Source organism: Canis lupus, chromosome 3, assembly GCF_048164855.1.
Source record: "Canis lupus baileyi chromosome 3, mCanLup2.hap1, whole genome shotgun sequence".
Lineage (NCBI taxonomy): Eukaryota > Metazoa > Chordata > Mammalia > Carnivora > Canidae > Canis > Canis lupus.
In genome coordinates this window covers 10,946,887-10,970,231 of record NC_132840.1, presented here as the reverse complement: position 1 = coordinate 10,970,231, position 23,345 = coordinate 10,946,887, and the positions used below count along the sequence as shown (strand labels likewise).

The following is a 23,345-nucleotide window of genomic DNA, read 5'->3' as shown; positions in this document are numbered from 1 at the left end:
GAAAGTTTATTTCTACAGTAAAATACACCTTTCACATTCTGAGTATCACCATATAAATCAAACAAAGAGAACTGCATTCCAATTCTTTCTATTACCACAGAGGCATACAAGTTACTAACCAGAACATTCTTCCATTTTTAGCTTGAAGTATTTTTCAACCTCAAGAATGCTTAGAAACATTCTCAAGTCAAGGCTGTTGTGATTATACCTGTTAGACTTTTATTCTGTATAAATTATCTAAGCCAAATGGAGTCCAAAATACGGACCCCTGACTGCCAATTGGAATAGTCCCTAACCCTCAATCATTTGCTAAAAGAGACAAATGAGCTAGATTTGAGTTCTGAAACTACCATCCCTGAATAAAAAGGAAAAATAGAGAGCAAAGCTTAATATGCATCTGGGAAAGACAGAGTTAATGCAAATGCAAAAGAAATATGGGGCACCACTCTAACCTGCTTATGGCCATTGTTTCCCAAGTACAGACACCTGCACAGAGATACACAGACATATATTTATTAACTCACACAGATGGGACTGAAGTGACTAACCATTCTGAAATGCAGAGAAGTAAAACCCAATGAATTCTCCCCACATCCTACACAGCGCATGCACACCCACCAACACACCTCCTCAACAAGAATAAGATCCAGAAGTCCTTAAACAGTTTTGTAGGCATCAATTACAAATTAATGAAACCTGCTGAGGCCAAACACACAAAGACACACAGTTCAAGATATAAGCACTGAAGCAAGGCAGATGCCTTATAGAAAGAATCAGAAATTCCAAAACTGAAAAGATTATATCCTGGATATCAAAGCAAATGATGAATTCAGGGTGAACAGATTTGTATCCTGGACACTAAAGCCCATGGTAAGTTCAGGAAGCACAGTCAATGACTTCAAAAATTCTCTATACCACCCAAATTTTAAAAAATTAAAGTTGAATGGTTTCAATCCTTTATAAGATTGTTCTTGCAGTGGACAAAGCTTTGGTCAATGGTCTTAGTCTTTCCAGCTGGCTTCAAGGGCTCTGCCTCCAAATCAGTCCTTAGCATCCTTTCTTTTTTCCATTTTCTTGAGTAAGGGATGCTCTGTTCACTTCATATGAGCTTAGATTCATGAGGTGCTGAGACACAGGAGTGTTGAGGCCCTTCAGATTTTTCTAGATTTAACCGCAAGTGAGCCAACACAGGGTCTTGGCACTGGTTAATACATTTGTACCATAAGGCTGTTTGTTACTGGATCCAATCGGATGCCCCAATGAAAGCAAGAACAAAGAAACAACTAAAGTAGTCTTTCCCTTACTCCCCCCAAAACAGCCCATTCCTTTCTGAGTCCAGGCTCCTGAATGCACATGAAACTGTGTAGCATTGGCTGGGGGGGAGCAGTACTCCCTCCTCAGCTGGAGGCTGCATTCAGAAAGAATAGATTTTTCCTGGCTTCTGATAGTCTGAAACATTGTGCCTGTCACTCAGAGGGTGAGCAAAATAGGGTTCAGAAGAGAAAGCAGAGATGAATAAACAGATTCGAGAGTGGGAAGAGCATACAGAGCGGAGATGGCAGAGACTGATACCACACCTACCCTGGGATGGGCCACTCTCCCTGTGCCTGAAAGAGGCTCCTAGGCTATTTTAATTATAAATATTTATATCATGGAAGCAAATTCAGAAGGATTTATATCCCAGGGGAGTGCAGATCAATAGATCTGTGCAAACCTCATCTCCAGGCTGACCACTTAACACTGTTATCACCGATTAGGGCTGCCTGGCCCTCTGGGAGGGTGTCGGTTCTCCTCTTGTCCTCTGTAGGTCCACCCCATCCTTGGCCCCAAGAGGAAATCAATATCAGGAGGCAGGGATCGATACCCAGGACATCTGCTTGGCTACAGTGGCTCACCTTAGGACCGGAGTTTGGTTAGCCCTCATCTAACCCGCAAACTCTCCCACAACCCTTCCAATCCTCCCAGTTTTTTTTTTTTTTTTTGGGGGGGGGGCATCCCAATTTTGATCTTTAGTTTGTTAACTGAAATCAGCAAAAATGCTGCTGCCTCTTTTGAGTAAGGAAAGAAAGACTTGGTTATCATTTGCCTCACTTCCCAAAAGTGAGGAAACTTACCAGCCCTCAAGGATTGGGTCATTTCCTGCCTCATGCTTCCTGCTGCCGACTGTGGCCACCACGTATTCTTCGGAGCGGCTGGAGCTGGCTGGGTTTCTGTTCCAGGTCTGCCTGCGTCTCCCTATGTTTGGTCTGCAGTTGATAGATCCTCTGCTCCTGAAGCATCCAGCTATTGACCCGCCCAGGGAAAGAAAGAAAAAAATGGAAAAAAAAATCAATTAATACTAAACGGCTTAACAAAACCCTGCATAGCACAGGCCTGAAGCTTATAGGGTAGGAGTTGGGGTGGTCTCAGTGGCAACAGTGGTTGTGGGGACAGGCTCAGCCAGCTAGAAAAGCTGATGTCCCAGGGACAGGAAGCCAATATGGTAGGCGTGATCACACATACAAACACACACACACATGCACAAGCGCACATGCATGGCAGCTCAGTCTGACATGCCCTAGTCTGGGAGCAAATAGGATAGTGTAGGTATATGTTCATTGTGAGCTGGTGGAGGGTGACACATTTGCCAAAGCAGAAGAAGGTTTGCAACCAAACTCATAGAAGGGGTGGGTATTTTTCTGTTTTCTGGGGTTTTTTAGGGGAGGGGGAGGGGGAGGAATGGAAGGGGAGGAGATATTGTTTTGTTCTGAAAAGGTAGTATCATTTATGTGTTGCAGAGAGTTACCCCAGGCATTTCTTCGTGCGCCTCCCTATCACACGACCACATGCAGACACACATGAAGCTTTTTAAAGGGGGGCAAAAAATGAGGAGCACCATACCTCAGCTGCCAGGCCCTCTCTCTTCTGCAGGAGCTGGCTTTGAAGGTTCAGGATTTTTGCATCTCGCTGTTCCAGCTGTAAAGAGTTTACATAGGGAGGGAGCAAGGAAGGATCATGAATGTCAACCAATGAGCAATTAGCATGACAAGACTAAAGTATTGATCCACTAAAGCTCACTGCACTGCTGTAGCCCCAGAGGTAGAGCAGCTCCCCTGTCACTAACTCCGACAGTGCATTTCAGAAGCCCGTGATGTAGGGCTGGCTACTTTCGTAACCCTGACCCTTTCTCGGGGCAGGAGAGGGTGGCACCCTCATGCTGCTCATCTGCAGCTCTTATAGTGGTCCCTCCGTGGGCAGAAAGCTGCAGAGAAGAGCATAAAGAATGGAAAGATTTTGGCTGTTCTACTTCATTCATTTTTTTAAAATACAGCTCCCTCCCGATGGCACCAGGCAGCTTTATGTATTGATTGGAAGAAGGGCTAGGGAGAAATCCTGGCCTGACAGCTGGGGCTGGAACTAGTGTGGTTTACCATTCTAAATGGTCAGGGGCAAAATGCCTTCTGTAGTACTAACTTCTGGTCCACCCAAATACATACTTCCTGGGTACATTTTACTTATTTTAAACACTAAGGGTCAAAATGGGAGGGGAAAAGGTGCTATTTCACTAAAGAGGCATCGTTATTCCTAGATGTAAGTCTATAATTCATCAAAAGAGAAAATGATGGAGTCTGGGATTTAGCAGACACAGTGTTTTGCTACACTAGCCAGGGGAAGCATTATCCCTTTTAGTTTCCCCATTCTCCATTGATTCTTTTCCTTGTTACTCTTAACTATGCACATACTAACATTTCTTCATCATGTCTTCTATTTGTTTCCCTTAACCACTCCACACCTTTACAACTTCACTTCTTAAATTGCTTTTCCAATCTCATTCCATATCTTTCTTTGATGATCTACTAGCAGTCTGTCTCCTCCCCGGAATCTTTCAAGTAGTGGTGATCATTTATTCTTGGGTGAGCTTCACTATGTACCCAAAACTTCTCTCTCATGATGGGCAATACAGATATGGTGTCTATACTCAAAGAATTTATAGACTACCTGAATCCATGATAACAAAACCATCCATCCATTCTCCATCCATCCATCTATACATTTGTTCATTCATTCAATCTGTGCTTGTTGAGAACTTCCTAATATGAGGAGCTGCTCTTTTGTAAAAATACAATGGGGTGGCAGAGACTTGAGTGCTTGTTAATAACCATTTTCTCTTCTTCTTCCTGGGTAATCTATAGAGCCTTGTGACTGAGTTCTGGCCAAAAGAATGTGGGTAGGATTGAGGCATGCCTTGCCTAACTCACAAAAACCTTGTACTTTATCCTTATTCTCTTTCCCTTCCACTGTAACCTGGATAGCAATATGTTGAAGATGGTGGTGCAACCTAGGTCTCTGGGATCCAGTTGAAAAGAGTTGCATGACCCGCCCTGGACTATGGTATGAATAAATATTTATTGAGTTAAGTTACTGAGGATGTTTTGTGTTAGCATCAATGTAGCCGTTAGTGTTACTCTTACTAATAAAAATTTTAAACAAGAATAGACATGGCACCTGCCTTCACAGAGCTTGCAGTTCAGTAGGTGAGAGAGATATTTAAAAAAATAATTTCAAACATAAATGTGAAGGCACAACTGTGGTAGGTGTGATAGGGAGAGGGTATCTTAGCCAATATACACATATATCAGAGGAAAGTTACCTAGATGACTGCCATTGCACAATTATGTTGAGGTCTGAAGCATAAGGGAACTGAGAAGACATAAGAGTATTCTAGAAATAGGGAACAGAACTAGCAAAGCTACTATGGGAAGAAGGAGTGAGGTGCATTCTAGGAACTGAAAGAACCCTCTGTGAGAACACAGAGACGAGAAGGGAAATGGTACAACATGAGGTTGGGGAAATAGGTAAAGTTCATTCAGGGCCTTGTAGATTATGGATTAGTTTCCATCCTAAAATCACTAGGAAGCCACTATAGTGTTTTAAGTAATACTGATAACAAGTTCAGATTTGTATGTCATATGAAAAGTTCTCTCTGGGTACAGTATGAAAAATAAACTGATATTTCCATTTCCAGCCATATGGTAGAACAGAAATGTTCCTTTCATCAAAAATGTTAAGATATTCCAAATACAGTAGAACACGTGCTCTTTTAAATAAATGGCTAAACTTGCAAGTACAGAACTCCCAAATGCTAGGTACAAATAAGGAATTGAAATGAGAGCGGTAAGCCATGGAACATGTATCTGCCTTGAGGAGTACAGCTCAGTCTCAGTGATGGTAGGGAATGGCTTTTAACACTCATGTGGGGACAGGGGCCCATGCAAGTTAGGAAGTTGGATATCCCCATGCAAAACTAGGATCCTTAAGAAGATAGCCTAGGGGAGAAAAAACTCAGCTGTTGTTCCAAGGATGCTTGACATCTTCTGGCCCATGGGTGGGAAAAAGTCTCCCCTGAGAATGTGTGACTATGCCTTACAGGTTTGAGGAATTATCTTTACTATTCACCAAGTTCAGAGACCTGTAGGCAGAAAAATTAAAATCAAACTTGGTCTCAGGCTAGTAACATAGCCGTGGCCTCTGGCAGGAGCAAACCCAAAAATATCCTGGAGGGTCAGCTGGGATTTTCACAGAGCAAACTCTACTGAAGATATATCCACATGTTACAAAACTAGAAACCATGAGTGAGAGGAGTAGACAAAAAAGAGAGCAAATGTAGAGCTCTGAGAATTTCAGAAGATAGAACAACCTGGTAGAAACTGCAAATTAAGTGTGCTTAAAGCAATTAAAAACATGAAAGAAGGTATCAAAATCATACAAAAATAGTGATGCATTACGAGAAAATAGACTGAAATGGAGAGGGGTGATCAAGCATGCAGCCCTTTTGCCAAATGTGCTGGACTCGGTACAGATCAGCATTTAGGAAGCAGTCATTTTTATCTATCTCTTTTGCTCCTTTTGTTAGGTATGTTATTTATATAAGACAAACCTCCCATTTGCTTTGTCAGTGACATATAAAATATAAGGGCATAATGACTGCCCCTAAGCCAGGAAGTATTTTTCATATTTAAAACTGATGGTCAGCTCATAAGACATTCTCTGTTATGATTGTTGAAGTGTCTCAAAAAGGAAAATATCATCTCAGTGTGATTTCTTAGCTTCTTTGCACTCTTCAGCTCAATGGTCTCTTTCCAGCTGGGCACAAATTGAGAACACTGGCCTTTTAAATGGTGGACAAAGAGCCGTAATGGGAGGTAGGTGGCAAGCATCAAAGGAAAGCTCAAAATAAGAAAGGCTCATTATTTTATCAGAAACTTTTGTTCTTGCTTCTGTTTCAAAAAATTATTCCTATACCCATAAAAGAACTAGGAATAAGTAATACAGTAACACCAAGAGGTTACCTGGTCAGCCTGAACTGATACTGTGGAAGAACCAATACTGCTTTACAAATTGCAGGATATTCCTTTATGTGAAGACGCAGGTTCGAGTTATAATAAGAGTTTTTGGTAATGGAGAGACTTATTTTTTTTTTAAGATTTTATTTATTTATTCATGAGCGACAGAGAGAGAGAGAGAGAGAGAGGCAGAAACATAGGCAGAGGGAGAAGCAGGCTCTCTGCAAGGAGCCCAATGTAGGACTTGATCCCGAACCCCAGGATGATGCCCTGAGCCAAAGGCAGACGCTCAACTGTTGAGCCACCCAGGTGTCCCTATAATGGAGAGACTTAGATGGAATTGGATGATCCCAAGCTGGTGGGAATCAGATCAATTTCACACCTCTAATCTCCTGACACACTGATCATCATCACTACCATTGTTACTTTTTACTAAAGTTAAAGCTAGTTGAAGCTAGTTGCCAGACTATGTGTTATTCTATTTAATTGTCAGAAAACCTCTGCAGAGTGGGCACTGATATCCCCATTTCTCAGATGACAGACATAGAAAAACCTAATAGCCCAAATTCTCTTAACCTATACCAGAATCAGGGGAAAGATCAATGCCCTTAGCCTTCCTTAGCAGATTTAAATAGAGGCAAAGATATTCATGGCCCTAAAAAGAGCAGGGGCTCCTAGAAAATTTATTTTTTGTGTGTGTACCTTTAAAGAAAGTTGTCTTCTGAGCAACCAAAATGGACAACTGAGCTCAGCTACATTTGTTTTTCTTCCAGTAGAAAATGCAGATTTACTCCAGTGGGAGAGAGATATGTGAACAGTAATTTATAGAATTTGGTGCACTAGTGGGACTGCTTTCAATCAGAGCTGTTTATGGTGAAAAGAGTCAGGTTATCTGAGCTCTTTTCTTTTTCCCCTCAGCCAAATATCTTACCCATCCGTGAGGTGTGCTGCTTGTCCCTTCAGATGTGTCCGGGTCTGTCCACACCAGTACCCCAAGGTCATTTTTGTCTAAGCCACCATCATATTATCCTCAGAAACCTCCTATTGGGCCTGCCTGCCTTTACTTTTACAACTTGAGATCAGTTCTCACAGCAGCCAAAGCAATCTTTTACAAATTAAATCAGATACTACTGATTTAGTAGTGTTCTGATCTTAAAACACTCAAATATCCTGTGTACTGGGCACTCAGTGCTCTTCTTTGCCTGGAAGGCTCTATCCCCAGATCTTTACATGGCTGCTCCTCTTGTTCTTTAGGTATTGGCTCAAATATCACCTTCTCAGAGGTCACCCACCTCAGAGCCTACTCCCTATCCCTTAACCTGCTTTGTTATCTTGCTTTTGAACACCCAGTCTCAACTGCCAAGCACAGTGCCTGGCATATGGACATTTAGTAATATTTACAATAATGAATACATAAGTTGCATATCTTCATTGACACCCATGATTTAAGATAAGAGGAAACGAAATGTTCAATGACTAAGGAAAGTTATTTTTAATAAATCATCTTTGGAAAGGAAGATTTTGAGAATTTTCTCAAGGAAGATAATTTATATAGGGAAATCAGAAGAGATAATTTTTTATTAGGAATATTGTTGTGGGTTAAATTAGGCTCATAAAAATAAAAGTCTGGGCTGGTGACTATTTGGACTTACTATTTAGAAAGTTGCAATAATAATAACCAAGTGTACATTTATTATTTTATAGTATAAATAGTACTTTGCACATCTTTTAAAAATAACAACTCTATGAAGGAAACAAGTATTCTTCTTTGCATTTTACAGATAAAAAAATTGCAAGAGGCATATAGCTAGTGAGTGTCAGGTCACAGCATAGTCGGGTAAAACTGAATACTCAAAGATCTACCTTAAGAGAATATTTTCATTTAAAGCATACTTTGAAAAACGACAGATGGGACACAGAGAGGAAAAACTTCTGTTTAGGGTGGTCTATTAAGTTCCAAAAGGGTGGTGTGTTCAATTCCTAAGGCTGTTGTAAAAAATTACCACAAACTGGGTGGCTTAAAACAGGGGAAATCTATTCTCTCACAATTTGAGAGGCTAGCAGTATAAAATCAAGGTGTTGGCAAGGCTACACTCTTTCTGAAGTCTCTAACACAGGACTCTTCCTTGCCTCTTCCAGCTTCTGGTGGTTCCTGGCAATCCTTGGTATTTCTTGGCTTGTAGGAACATCACTCTAATATCTGCCTTTGTCTTCACGCGATCTTCCCTCTGAATCTGTGTATTCTCTCCTCTTCTTATAAGGAAGGACATCAGTCTTTGGATTTAGGGCCCAGATTAATTCACTATGACCTCAACTTGACTAATTACATCTGCAAAGACCCTTTTTCCAAATAAGGTCTTTGGATTCTGGGATTCTGGATGGATATGAATTTGGGGGCTGTGGGGGTGGGGGAGGAACACCATTCAACCCACTATAGATAAGTATCAAACTTCTCAGATGCCTCCCTTTCCTATTCACTCTCTTTAAAAGAGTAGGTATCACATTTAATGCAATCCCGATCAAAATATCATCAACATTTCTCACAGAGCTGGAACAAACAATCCTAAAATTTGTATGCAACCAGAAAAGACCCCAAATAGCCAAAGGAATGTTGAAAAAGAAAACCAAAGGTTGTAGCATCACAACTCCAGACTTCAAGCTATATTATAGAGCTGTCATCATCAAGACAGTATGGTAAAAAAAAAAAAAAAAAAAAAAAGACAGTATGGTACTGGCACAAAAACAGACACAGATCAATGGAACAAAATAGAGAACCCCAAAATGGACCCTCAACACTATGGTCAATCAATCTCTGATGAAACAAAAAATATTCAATGGAAAAAAGATAGTCTCTTCTATAAATGATGTTGGGAAAATTGGATAGCCACATGCATAGGAATGAAACTGGACCATTTTCTTACATCATACACAAAAATAATCTCAAAATGGATAAAAGACCTAAATGTGAGACAGGAATCCATCAAAATCCTAGAGGAGAACACAGGCAGCAACTTCTATGGCCTTGGCTGCAGCAACCTAGGCACATTTCCAAAAGCAAGGGAAACAAAAGCAAAAAATGAATTACTGGTACTTTACCAAGATAAAAAGCTTTTGCACAGCAAAGGAAACAGTTAAGAAAACCAAAAGACAACCTATAGATAAGAGAAGATATTTGCGGGCAGCCTGGGTGGCTCGGTGGTTTAGCACTGCTTTTGGCCCAGGGCCTGATCCTGGAGACCCAAGATAGAGTCCCATGTCGGGCTCCCTGCATGGAGCCTGCTTCTCCCTCTGCCTGTGTCTCTGCCTGTCTCTCTGTGTCTCTCATGAATAAATAAAATCTTAAAAAAAAAAAAAGAAGATATTTGCAAAGGTCTTATCAGATAAAGGGCTAGTATCTAAAACCTACAAAGAACATATCAAATTCAACACCCAAAGAACAAAAAATCCAGTCAAGAAATGGGCAGAAGACATGAACAGACATTTCTCCAAAGAGGACATACAAATGATTAACAGACACATGAAAAAATGCTTAACATCACTTGGCATCAAAATCAAAATAACAGTGAGATACTACCTCAAAATGGCTAGAATTAAAATTAACAAGTCAGGAAAGGATAGATGTAACAAATCAGGAAAGCAGAGAAAGGAGAACGCTCTTACACTGTCAGTAGGACTCTCTCCCTCTCTCTGTGTCTCTCATGAATTAAATAAATAAAATCTTTTTTAAAAAGTTGAAAATAGAACTACCCTATGACTCAGCAATTATACTACTAGGTATTTATCCAAAGGACACAAACATAGTGATTCAAAGGGGCACATGCACCACAATGTATAGCAGAAATATCTACACTAGCCAAACTGTGGAAAAAGGACAGCTGTCCACTGACAGACAAATGGCTAAAGATATGGTATATATACACAATGGAATATTACTCAGCCATCAAAAAGAATTAAATTTTTCCATTTGCCATGATGTGGATGGAACTAGAGGGTATTATGCTAAGTGAAATAAGTCAATCATAGAGAGATAATTATCATATGATTTCATTCATATGTGGACTTTAAGAAACAAAATAGAAGATCATAAGGGAAGGGAGGAAAAATAGAACAAGATGAAATCAGAGAGGGAGACCAATCATAAGAGACTCTTAACTATAGAGGAAAAGAGGTTGCTGGAGGAAAAGGATGTTGGGGGATGGGGTAACGAGTTGGTGGGCATTAAGGAGAACATGTGATGTAATGAGCACTGAATGTTAGATGCAACTGATGAATCAATGAACTCTCCTCTGAAACTAATAATATACTATATATTAATTGAATTTAAATAAAATTGAATTTTAAAAAGAGTACATATCCCTATATTTGCTAATTGTATTCTGTTCTTTCCCCTTCCAGTGACTCATATCCACTAGCTCTTTTATTCCTGTTCCTTTCCCCATCAGAAATATTTCTTTAACATGCTATGTGAATTAATCACACACACATAAGCACACACATGCATCTAGAGTATTAGTAGAGCCTTTCCCAGGGTATGGATCCTAACTATGTTTCCAAAGTCAGACAGTGTGTATATATATATATATATATATATATATATATATATATATATACATAACTGTAGTATATATATACACATATATATATTACAATGGATAATATTCCATTATATATTAATATATATAATGGAATATTATCCAGCCATAAAAAAGAAGGAAATCTTGCCATTTGCAACAACATGATGGAGCTATAGTATATCATGCTAAGCAAAATAAGCCAGTTAGAGAAAGACAAATACCATATGATTTCACTGATATATGGGAATTCAAGAGATAAAACAAATGAACAAAAGTTAAAAAAAAAAAAAAAGGAGAGAGACAAACCAAAAAACAGTTTCTTAACTATAGAGAACAAATAGATGGTTACCAGAGAGGAAGTGGGTGGGGGGATGTATTAAATAGGTGATGGGGGGATCCCTGGGTGGCGCAGCGGTTTGGCGCCTGCCTTTGGCCCAGGGCGCGATCCTGGAGACCCGGGATCGAATCCCACATCGGGCTCCTGGTGCGTGGAGCCTGCTTCTCCCTCTGCCTGTGTCTCTGCCTCTCTCTCTTTCTCTCTGTGTGACTATCATAAATAAATAAAAATTTTAAAAAAAATAAATAAATAGGTGATGGGGATTAGGAGTACACTGTCTTGATGAACACTCAGTAATGTATGGAACTATTGGATCACTATACTGTATATCTGAAACTAATAAGTTAACTATATGTTAACTTACACTGGAATTAAAAAAAAGAAAGACAATGCCTTATTTTAGAATCTCTTAATACTGGTCTATTTTGAGGCCATAAGCATTATTTCAAGTGAATGTTTACCACTGTTTTTATAAAGCAGCAACTCATGTTCATAGATATTGTGGTTTGTAAGATCTCTCTTGTTATCTATTTAATTTCCCTGCCCTGGTTATAGAGGAGGTCTCATACCTACAAAGAATCATTTGTACTTTCTTTGCATGTAGCTTGAACTAGCTTGTTGTCTCACTTAATAGGATTATAATCAGTTCATACTGATAGCAAGAGACTTACATTGTTTTTTTTTTTTTTTTTTTTTTTTGAGACTTACATTGTTGAATGAAGATTTTTTTGTTTGTTTTCTCTACTAAAAGAAGCTTCTGGATCTCGGAACTTAAAATTCTATCTTCTTTCTTCTTAAAAGGGAAAATTAAAGGGGCACCTGGGTGTCTCAGTTGGTTAAGCATCTGCCTTCCACCCTGGGATTGAGTTGGCCTCAGGCTCCCTGTTTACTGGGGAGTCTGCTTCTCCCTCTGCCTGGGCACCCCCCCCCCCACTCTCTCTCTCTCTCAAATAAATAAATAAATAAATAAATAAATATTTAAAACAAAAGGAAAATTAAAAAGAATACATGAAATTATGCCTTTGCACATAGAAGGAATTCAATCAATATTGATTTCATTTGGATATTTGGAGCAATATTTTGATTCAAGTTATACTGTAGGAATAAACACAAATGACATTTGCTCAGTAAGGGAAAAATGGCATTGGAACAGTACCCAACAAATGCACCAAAATAAATTCTAGATGAATTAAAAATATACAAATAAAAGCACAACATTACTAGAAGAAATAATGAGAGCATTAAAAAAATAATATGGGAGTGAGAAAAGTCCTTCCTAAAATATGGCACAAACTCCAGAAGTCATAATATAAGGATTCATAACTTCATAATATTAAAATCAAAACCAATTTCTGTATTGCAAAACACATAATTACCAAAATAAGAGAGATGACAGACTGGGAAACTTTGTAATTCATTTCATAGACAAGTTGCTAATTTATATAATGTATAAAAAGCTTATATAAATTGTATAAAAGTATAATAACCTGGGCAGCCCCGGTGGCTCAGCGGTTTAGCGCCGCCTTCAGCCCAGGGCATGATCCTGGAGACCCAGGATTGAGTCCCACGTCGGGCTCCCTGCATGGAGCCTGCTTCTCCCTCTGCCTGTGTTTCTGCCTCTCTCTCTCTCTCTCTCTCTCTCCCTTCTCTCTGTGTATTTTCATGAATAAATAAATAAATTCTTTTAAAAAATTAAAATAAAATAAAAGTATAATAACCTAATGCAAAACCAGCAAATAGTTCATAGGAAAAGAAATAAAATGATTTTAAACATATAAAAGCAATCTCACTCACAGTAAGAGAAATACAAATTAAATTCTCACTGATATACAATTTAATACTGAATACATTGTCAAAACTCCAAAATTATTGATAATACAATGTATTTTTATTTATTTATTTATTTATTTATTTATTTATTTATTTATTTATGATAGAGAGAGAGGCAGAGACACAGGCGGAGGGACAAGCAGGCTCCATGCCGGGAGCCCCACGTGGGACTTGATCCCGGGACTCCAGGATCACCCCTGGGCCAAAGGCAGGCGTGAAACCACTGAGCCACCCAAGGATCCCGATAATACAATGTATTAGTGAAGATGTGGCAAAAAAAAGTTTTTCTACACATTGCTGGTGGGAGTAAAAACTGGCACAATATCTATGGGATTCAATTTTTTAAGATCCATTAAAATGATATGCACATACTCTTTGACCTAGCAAGTCCAGTTCTATGAATTTATTCTACAGATATATCTTCACACATGTGAAATGGCATTGTGTCACAACTTCGTAATAGTAAAAGATTAACTACTACCTAAATGTCTATCAGTAGGAGGCTGGTTAAATAAATAATGGTTTAGCCAACAATGGGATATCATGAAGCTATAGAAATGACTGAGGACTCTCCCACACAGAAATTCCTTCTCTGTAATCATTGCAGAGAAATGAAATAGATGACAGGAGAGGTCCAGAAAGATCATAAATACCTATAAACATGAAATATATATATAAAAGATGCAGAGCAGGATGCTTAGTGTGTATTGGTGTAAAAATGGGGAGGGGAGTATATGCAGGTATATATTTGCTTGTATATGCATAAAATATATTTAAAAGGACACACAAAAACTTGGTAACATGGATTGCCTTCGGCAAGGGAACTGAGTAGGTGGGAGACACAGAGAAAGAGTACCTTCTGTACTTTATGAATTCTAAGAATGTATTCCCTATTTAATAAGTTAATTAATTAATTAGAGATATCTCTCACACAGAGACACACCCATAAGCACAGACAAATATCAAACTTCATTTGCTACCACACTCAGGCCTAGAAAGATAAGTAAGTCCCCAGCATGCTACATTTTGGCAACATCATCAGGCTACTGGGTCTTGAAACTTAATGACACACGTGTTATAATTAGGATAATAGAACTCATCAGCCAAATATGTCCATCTCCTGAATTCCTAGCATTTATGCACATTCACTGAATGAAAAAATTCAGAATTAAGGATAAACTACAGGTGAAACAGTAAATAGCCTTTGTGGATAATCTCAACTATTAATAAAGTAAATATATACATGGTTGTTATACCTGGTAAGCTTGGAGACTTGGTTTCCATCACTGGGCTATGAGCTTGGTAAAGTCACTTAAACTAGGAGAGCTGGCTACCACATTAGTAAATAGAGAGTGTGGACTAGATCATTTTTTAAAAAATATTTTATTTATTTATTCATGAGAGACACAGAGAAAGAGAGAGAAGCAGAGACATAGGCAGAAGGAGAAGCAGGTTCCATGCAGGGAGCCTGTTGTGGGACTCAATCCCGGGACTCCAGGATCACGCCCTGGGCCAAAGGCAGGCGCTAGACCACTGAGCCACCCAGGGATCCCCTGGACTAGATCATTTTTAATGCTTCTTCCAGGTGCATTTCTCCGACAGGTATAATTGCAACATTCTTTATCAGAGTGTATGGTGACCAAGCTCTGTACTATAGGGTTATGTCTAAGTCTCCAGCTTCTTAGACTGGTGAAGACCCCAGAGAATTCCCCTGCATTCCAGTCTGACCCTTTCCCCTTTGCCTTAAAATATACAAAAATCTTCCTGTTATCCAAAAAACCTTTTGGGAGCCAATAGTTCATCTAACTATCTTACTGTTTCTTACTTCCCTTTATCTGCCAAATTTCTTAAATATAGGGTTTGTACCTGTTCCTTCCATGATTTAAAGCAACTGACATTTCGTTTGTCTCTCTTATCAAGGTGCAATTCACATTACATAAAGTTAATCATTTAAAGCACAACTCAGAGCAGCCCGGCTGGCTCTGGGCAGCCTGGGTGGCTCAGGGGTTTAGCGCCGCCTTCAGCCCAGGGTGTGATCCTGGAGACCCGGGATCAAATCCCACGTCAGGCTCCCTGCATGGAGCCTGCTTCTTCCTCTGCCTGTGTTTCTCTCTCTCTCTCTCTCTCTCTCTCTCTGTGTCTCTCATGAATAAATAAATAAAATCTTTCAAAAAAAAAAAAAGCACAACTCAGTGACATTTAGTACATTCACAGTGTTGTCTAAGCAACACCTCCATCTAGTTTTAAAATATCCTCATCACCTTCCATCAGACCTCATGCTGATTAAGTAGGCACTCCTTACTCCTTCCTTCCCTCAGTCCCTGGCAATCATTTTCTATCTTTATGGACTTAACTATTCTGGATATTTCATATAAATATATAAATTGAACATGACGACCTATGTAACCTTTGGCATCTGGATTATTTTACTTATTTGTTATTTGAATATGCTGACTCATTCCCTTCACAGGTTCTTTGTACTTACTGGTCCTTTTTGGAATGCTCATTACCCAGATCTTTGCATGGCTGTTTCTTTCACATCATTCAGGTCCTCTGACCACTCTGGTTAATAGATTCACCCAATCACAGTCTGTTTCACATTATCCCATCATATCTTCTTCATTGAACTTAACCATTCTGAAATTTTCTTGTTTATATTTTCTTATATTCTCTTCTAAAATGTAGCTCCTGCTTGCATCATCTGTTGCTATGTCACTTGTACTTGGCAAATAGTGACTGTTAAATATTTGCTGACTGATGAATAATTGCGCTACGGTTGTGTCAAATACTAAAATGATGGTATGTTTAAGGCACAGTGTTGACTCCAAGAAGGGAGACATCCTGGAGGGGTTCTGTATGAGTGCCTTGACATTTGTGAATGTCTGGCTTCTAGTTTTCTACTTCCATGCCCACCTTCACAGTTATCATAATCATGTCTATACCCCAAACAGATGTGTCCCATGTATACTCCTTTATTTCCAACTACCTAGTGGAAATTTCCAATTTATCATTCCCCAGACCCAGCTGATCTCTGCAATGGTTTTTTTTTTTTTTTTTTTTCCTGCAAATTTAGGATTTTAGGGCCTGCTCTAACCATTCTGTCCTCTTCATCTGTGACATCCATCCTGGCAAAACATCAGTTTCTTCAATATTTCTAGTGTTGTATTCCATTCCCTAAGAGAATCAATTGATTTATCCAGATTCCAAACATATCAGAATTAGCATATTGTGATCCTCAATAAATATGGCTTCCCCTTTACCATTGCCTAGCCACATTTCCCTTATATCTATATAAGGCCTTTGCTGACCATTGCTGTTCTCATTTATTTGTCCCTCATCTGACCTCCTGAAGTCCATATCTGTACTTCTCTTTTTGATCCTTAACAAATATGATCTTGTTTAAATGAAAATTACTCACTGATTTATCCCAGTAGAACAGAAAATTCTTGAAGTGTAGGTTGTTTAAAAATTTTTAAATAATATACACAGCCTTGTACCCAGAGCTATGTGCATATCATACACACATAAGTAATATCTTAATGATAAATAAATATGGTTATTAAGAAACTATGACAGAAACTCTTGTGGGCTAGGAACAGGTTTTCAGAGAGGCTGAAAATAGAGATGATTGGTATCTTGGCTTCCTATACATCTATTTTGCAGTATTCCCAAAACTGGCTGCATATTAGAATCACATGGGAAGTTTACCAATGCCAGGGACTCAAAGAGATTCTAACTTAGCTGGTCTGGTTTGGAGTATTAGTGTTCTGTGGAAACTCCCTATGTAATTCCAATGTATAGAACTACTGGGTGGGCCGTCCGGGTGGCTCAGTAGTTTGGTGCCACCTTCCTCTGGGCATAATCCTGGAGACCTGGGATCGAGTCCCACTATGGCTCCCCCGAGGAGCCTGCTTCTCCCTCTGCCTGTGTCTCTGTTTCTCTCTCTGTATCTTTCATTAATGGATGAATAAAATCTTAAAAAAAAAAAACTACTGGGCAAGACTTTCAGAACTTATCACGTTCTATAAATATCTAACTATATATTTCCATCATACTTTTTTTTTCTTGAGTCTGTGGGGTTTTTGTATGACATATTTAGATATTATGTCAAATCACTATACGACCTACACAGTACAGCAGGAGTACTGCTGAAATGGGAACTTTCAGTTTAGAATAATCTCAATATGGGGTGTTTGGGGAAAACAGTCAGACAGAGAAGGGCAGACACTATTTGTTGGCCATTCAATGACGTGTACTACTTTTTTTCTTGGCTTATAAAGTCCATATTTTGTTCAGGTGGCGATGTTCTTTCCTCAGAGGATGGATCATGATTGCCTAAACTTATTTGGCAATCCCATTGTCCTGTCTTTGGTTTTCACCTTCTCAGCCACTGAAGCTAAGGTGACTGAAAAAGTCATAGCCAAAGATAATTTTGTGCAAGTCTACTGATGGGCTACTAATAGTTGGATTTCTAAAAAAAAAGAGACTGGGGATCCCTGGGTGGCTCAGGGGTTTAGTGCCTGCCTTTGGGCCAGGGCGTGATCCTGGAGTCCTGGGATCGAGTCCCACATCAGGCTCCCTGCATGGAGCCTGCTTCTCTCTCTGCCTGTGTCTCTGCCTCTTTCCCTCTCTGTGTCTCTCATGAATAAATAAATAAAATCTTAGAAAGAAAGAAAAAAAGAAAGAAAGAAAGAAGAAAGAAAGAAAGAAAGAAAGAAAGAAAGAAAGAAAGAAAGAAAGAAAGAAAGAAAGAAAGAAAGAAAGACTGGGCTTATGTGTGCCACCTATTTTCATTTCCTTTCCTGACTGTATACTTTCTCAGTCATCACCACTGAGTAGCAAGCACAGAGACAAAAGCCAATATACTAAAGATGGTAGAACAGGACAACAAGGTTTTGAGTTAATGATAATAATATTCTTGAGTATTTGAAACTACAAATGTCCTAATATCCTCTTACTATGTGAGAGTAAATGTCTCTCTTATATACTCAGCTAATAAAAGTTGAATTTTTTGTTACTTGCTCCCAGAAGTATTCCAAGGTGTCTTAGTCTGCTTGGGCTGCCATAACAAAACTATAGATCTATGATTTAAACAACAGAAATTAATTTTCTCACAATTCTGGAGGCTAGAAGTCCCAGACCTAGTTCCAGCAGGGTCTGTTCCTGGTAATGATTCTCTTCCTGGCTTGAGCTCCTTCTCACTGTATCTTCATTGCCTTTCCTTAACGTGTATGTAGAGAGAGAGAACAAGCTCTCTTGTGCTGCTTCTTATAAGGACATAAATCTTATCATGAGGAATCTACCTTTGTGACCTCATCTAAGCCTAATTACCTCCCAAAGGTCCCATCTCCAAATATCATCATATTGGAGGTTAGGATTTCAAATAAGGAACTTTGGGGTGGGGGAACACAAATATGCAGTCCATATACCAATTGTTAAAAAATTCCTCTATTCACATATAGGAATATCGTTACCCTATGACCATGCTCAAGGTAAAAGAAAAGCCTGTTGTACGTTTTTATTTTATTTGTTTATTTATTTATTTATTTAATTCATGAGAGACAGAGAGAGAGAGAGAGAGAGAGGTGGAGGTATACGCAGAGGGAGAGGCAGACTCCATGCAGGGAGCCTGATGTAGAACTCGATCCTGGGACTCCAGGATCACTCCCTGAGCCAAAGGCAGACAGACGCTCAACCACTGAGCCATTCAGGAGTCCCAACCTGTTGTATGTTTTTAATGGCTTTCTTCAGGGTTTGGTTGAAAATTATAGAATTACCATAGAGGAGATCATGTAACACATAAAATGTGGCAAAAATACAAAATATACTCCCTCAAAGCTACAAAACAATTACAAAAGTAGAAATTATCTATTTATTTGCTAAATATTCACTGAATGCCTACTGTGCATTGTGCATCTGAGGGATTTAAAGGTGAGAATATCAGGATTCCAGTCTTGTATACTCTATCAGGCAAGATAAGAGAAACATGAATGACTGATGAAGAAAGAGTATAATACTCACCCTATAGAGATACAAAGTGTTGTAGAAGTTCAGTGTTAGGAGAAAAAATTTCATTGAAGAGGTCAGATTTGGCATGTCTCTTAATTTAGTAGGAGAATCTCTATAGAAACCAGATGTGAGAGATGCCTGGGTGGCTTAGTGGTTGAGCATCTACCTTTGGCTCAGGTCATCATCCTGGGGTCCTGGGATGGAGTCCTGCATCAGGCTCCTCCTACCTGTCTCTGCCTCCCTCTCTCTCTCTTTGTCTCTCATGAATAAATAAATAAAATCTTAAAAAAAAAAAAGAAACCAGATGTGAAATTTTAAAATGAACCACATGAATACATTTTCTCATCTGCTTTGGGGTACCTTCTCTCAGAACTGATTCCCTTGCTGAAAATGGGTAGCTGATCAACTTAGTCATGAATCTGAGGTTAAGTAATCCTGCCCTTGCTGATGAAGAAGAATTACTAACTGCCTGAAGGAAAGGTTTCACTTTTATCTAGGGTCCTAACATTTTTAGGCTAATATGATATTATTTAGGAACCTGGCAAAGTAATTAACCCACAGCTTGTGTTAATACATTTATAAAACATAAAATCCTTGTTTACTTTGTCACCAGATCCATCGTCAGTACCCTTGACTATTGGGCACATTGGTGCTTCAGTCTTTCATGAACTGTTGGGAAAACTGCTAGAATTATGAAGGCCAATAAATTGTTTGGCCCTTTAAAGAGAGCTAATGGAAACTTGTGACAATCTAGATAATATAGTCTCTTCCAAATTTTCATTCATCTCTACCATGTACACCAAAGTTATTCCAGCCAGCCCACTTCCACATTTGTAGAACCCATGGTGAGAGCTTAAATGGAGGTCTACACACCATATGTCTAAATATTTAAAAGTTACATGTCAAATGGCTCCATGAAACAGGTTCCACCTTCCTACTCTGACAAATATATACCTTCATTAACATCCTAGAAGGAAAACAAAACAAAACAAAACAAAACAAAACAAAACAAAACAAAAAAGCATCCTAGAAGGCCAAGTTCTAGTAAGGAGTCCTCAGACTTTAGAGGAGAACTCCTGCTTGGGGAGTTAGCTCACAGCCTCCAGACCCCAACCCCATTTCCCTGTTCTTACCACCCTGGTTTCGTCTCTCACTATGAATGGTTTCACGTACACATGTGGGAACATTCTGCCTAAACATATGACATTCATTCCCCACTCCAGCAAAATCACCCCTTGGGCTTGGTGGTGTAGACCAAAAGGATGGTCCCAGGGAAAAATCTTGTGCAGGTCCTGGAAGTGCACTTAAAATTCGAGAATGCCGTTTGTAGAGTGTGGTCTAGGGGCGGGGGGGGGGGGGGGGGTGCTGCTGAGTGATAAGTTGGTACCCTCTCATGATCTCATGGACTCCTCAAACAGTGGGAAGGGATGAGGTGCAGCCAAGGTAAAGCCAGAGCAGAGTCCTCTAATATGCTGCACCCCAGCACTCCTTTCTCTGTGGCTTGTTAGCAGTGAGAATTTGTGTGAGTTCTTTGAACTATATGGGCCTTAGTTTCCCAATCTGTATAAGGGATCATAAAACGCTGCTCCTGCTTCTACATCAAGGTTGTTGAAAGGTCTAAATAAATTTAACAATGTATGTACAAGTGCTTTGTAAAGGTGCTATATATACTAGTAATGTGTTGTTGTTATGCTGCTTTGTTTGCCTGTTTGTTTTGCATTGTACCATGTACTAAATCAAAGGGCAAAGCAGCTGCCTGCTGTGCACATGCTCTCGTGTTCTCATTAACATACAACCGAAGAAGCAGATATGGAGAGAGGATGACAAAGGAGGCAAAGGTTTTAAATATCCTTCAGATTTTATGTTTCCTAAACATGCTGCCTGCATCCTCCAGGTCCAGATTGATTTCTCTAAGACTTTGAGTTTGTGGACATGTGCTAATTTGCATGGTTGATCTAGGCGCCCAGATTGATGGCAGGTAGGGGACATTACTCTTCAGCTGTAAAGCAGGATAACTCCTGCATTAAACAGGAGGCAGGCTGATATCTCATCGGTTCAGCCGGCACAGAATATGCAGCGTACCTTTGTGGCAGAAGCAGGCTACTACTGAACGAGCGGGGTGTGCCGGAGAATGAATTACACCCTGAGCTTCTGCATCCATAAAAATGAGGCCGTTCTGGGGTCAGGCGGGTGGGTGATGTGTCATGGAGGCAGGTTAAACTGATTCGACCCTCTGGCTCCCTGATTTGAAGCTGACAAAAGGGGCTGTGCTGTAGCTCTGGGCTCAGAATGATCTTACTATTGTCTCTGGCCATTTTGAACCAGGGAAGACTCTGGATTTCTCTTTCTTAGAATTATCTTTTCTTTCTTCTTTAAAAACAAAACCAAAAAAAACCCCCTCATTCCTATCTGTACAGAAATCCAAATCAGTGTTGCTCTCAGGGTAGAGATTTTGGTATGTTTGGGGCAAAACCCCCATAATCTTTATCTCCTTTTAGCATCTAACTAAGTAGAACAAATTGTGCTATTTCTGTTTTTTTGCTTTTCAAAAGCAATTACTTTCTTGTCATTTTTAGACATGCAGGCAGAAGAGTCTGCCTTGATTACCCATCCTTGCTCCCCTCCCCCTTTCAAGTCCTCAGGCTTGCTAGGGAAGGATTCAATTAAATGAAGTGTCAATGGATCTACAATGGTTTCAGGTCAGAGACGTCAGTAAAAAGCTGCAGAGCTTTGCTGCCCCCGTGTATGTAAATGTATATATTTATACCAGGGATGTCAACTTTCAGGACTCTCCTCCTCTGCTCTTCCCTGATCAAAGATGATTGCTGAGGCAATTACTGCAAAGGAAAAGAAAATCAGGGCCTCTCCTTCATCCTTGTGCTGTCGGAGTTTAATTGCTTGGAATAATGGAGCAGGAGTCCCTTCCCTTTGCACACGGCCACACTTAGGCACACACAAACTTTCACGCATGGCTGTGCTAGGACACAAATACACTCGAAGGCAATGCAGGAAAACATGCATGTGCCCCCTAGTTCTGATGCACATACATGTCCACAGGGCTACCTGTACCACAAAGAAAAACACTGCGCACTCTGGCTAATTCAATAAAAGCAATGCATAGTATCTGACTCACAGCAAAAACCATGTTTTTATCTTCTTTATGAAAGACTTAACAATTTTTATTCCCTTACCAAAAGAGAGAGAGAAGATAAAGTGAGAAGTCATAGCAACAAAATACACAAATAGTTCAAACTGCTTTTGTTGTTTAATTCTTCTATACATACTGTCACAGAAGTCCTAGGTCTCTGCACAAACACTTCACATGTTAAAACCCCTCTCAGACCCTTTTTGCTTTGTGTAGGCAGTTACAAGAACAAGTTGAGTATTCCGTGCTATTTCCTGTGTTCTAAGCTATTCTGTTTTGTTCTCCTAAGACATGGAGAGGGATTCTAGCTTGCATCAACAAATACAAGGAATGACATTCAGATGCAGAGATTTTGAGCTTTCTCTCTGATTAGTTCTGCTGTGTCCAGGCACTAGGAGCGCATGCAGCTTTAAGTGACGGAAAATCCCCGGTCAAGTGCACAACACAGGCTCTAAAGCATCCATATAGTAGATACAGTTTTTCATTTCCAGCTCCTTGGGGCTGTAAGATTTTAAATATTATTATTTGGTCTAATTAGTTCCTCCTTCAATGGCAAGAGAATAAAGACAGGGAAAAAAATACTCTCACTAACCCTGTCATCAACACAAAGACAAGCTACAGATACTTGGCTTTGTGTTATAATCACTGAAAGTTTTCCTTTTTCTTTTTTATGGATTAAATTGTTGAGGCTGTGTGCATAAAGCACATGTCCATCCTTTCTAGAACATTTGAGAATAAACACAGCTTTTCAGAAAAAAGGATAGATTTTTTTCCCCCACAGTTGTGATTGTTGAAATTAAGAAAAAATTTTTTCTGAAAATTTCAGAAAAGTTATGGTGTTAGGTAACAAAATGCAGGCCAAAAAGGATCCCAAAGCACCTTGTTTTATAGGTTTGGAGATAAATGGGACTATGTGGGAGGGCCCCACGAATATGCCAAATATTACAACTAACCCCTAATAACGTCTCTGATATTTTTGTTTTCCTTGTTCTGGTTCCTAACTGAACTCTGAGCTTGGATTATATATTTCTGATTCTCTTCTCTAATGGCTCCTAGTGCCTCTTTACAAACATCTGCAACTCAGGTTGCAGCCTTCCTGCTGCACTGATGCTAATCAGCTCAAACTC

At 39.5% G+C, this 23,345-nt stretch overlaps 1 long non-coding RNA gene across 2 annotated transcripts in view; it reads right to left on the bottom strand.

Annotated features, from left to right (window-relative positions):
- The window catches only part of LOC140628261 (uncharacterized), a 125,794-nt gene extending 107,470 nt beyond the window's left edge, over positions 1-18,324 (bottom strand). For both annotated transcript variants that reach the window (XR_012026572.1, XR_012026574.1), the window contains exons 1-3: positions 18,180-18,324; positions 2,881-2,955; positions 2,115-2,283 (exon numbers count right to left, since the gene is read on the bottom strand). This is a non-coding gene — a long non-coding RNA (uncharacterized lncRNA). The remainder of the gene's footprint in view (positions 1-2,114; positions 2,284-2,880; positions 2,956-18,179) is intronic.
- Between the last annotated feature and the right edge of the window lie 5,021 nt (positions 18,325-23,345).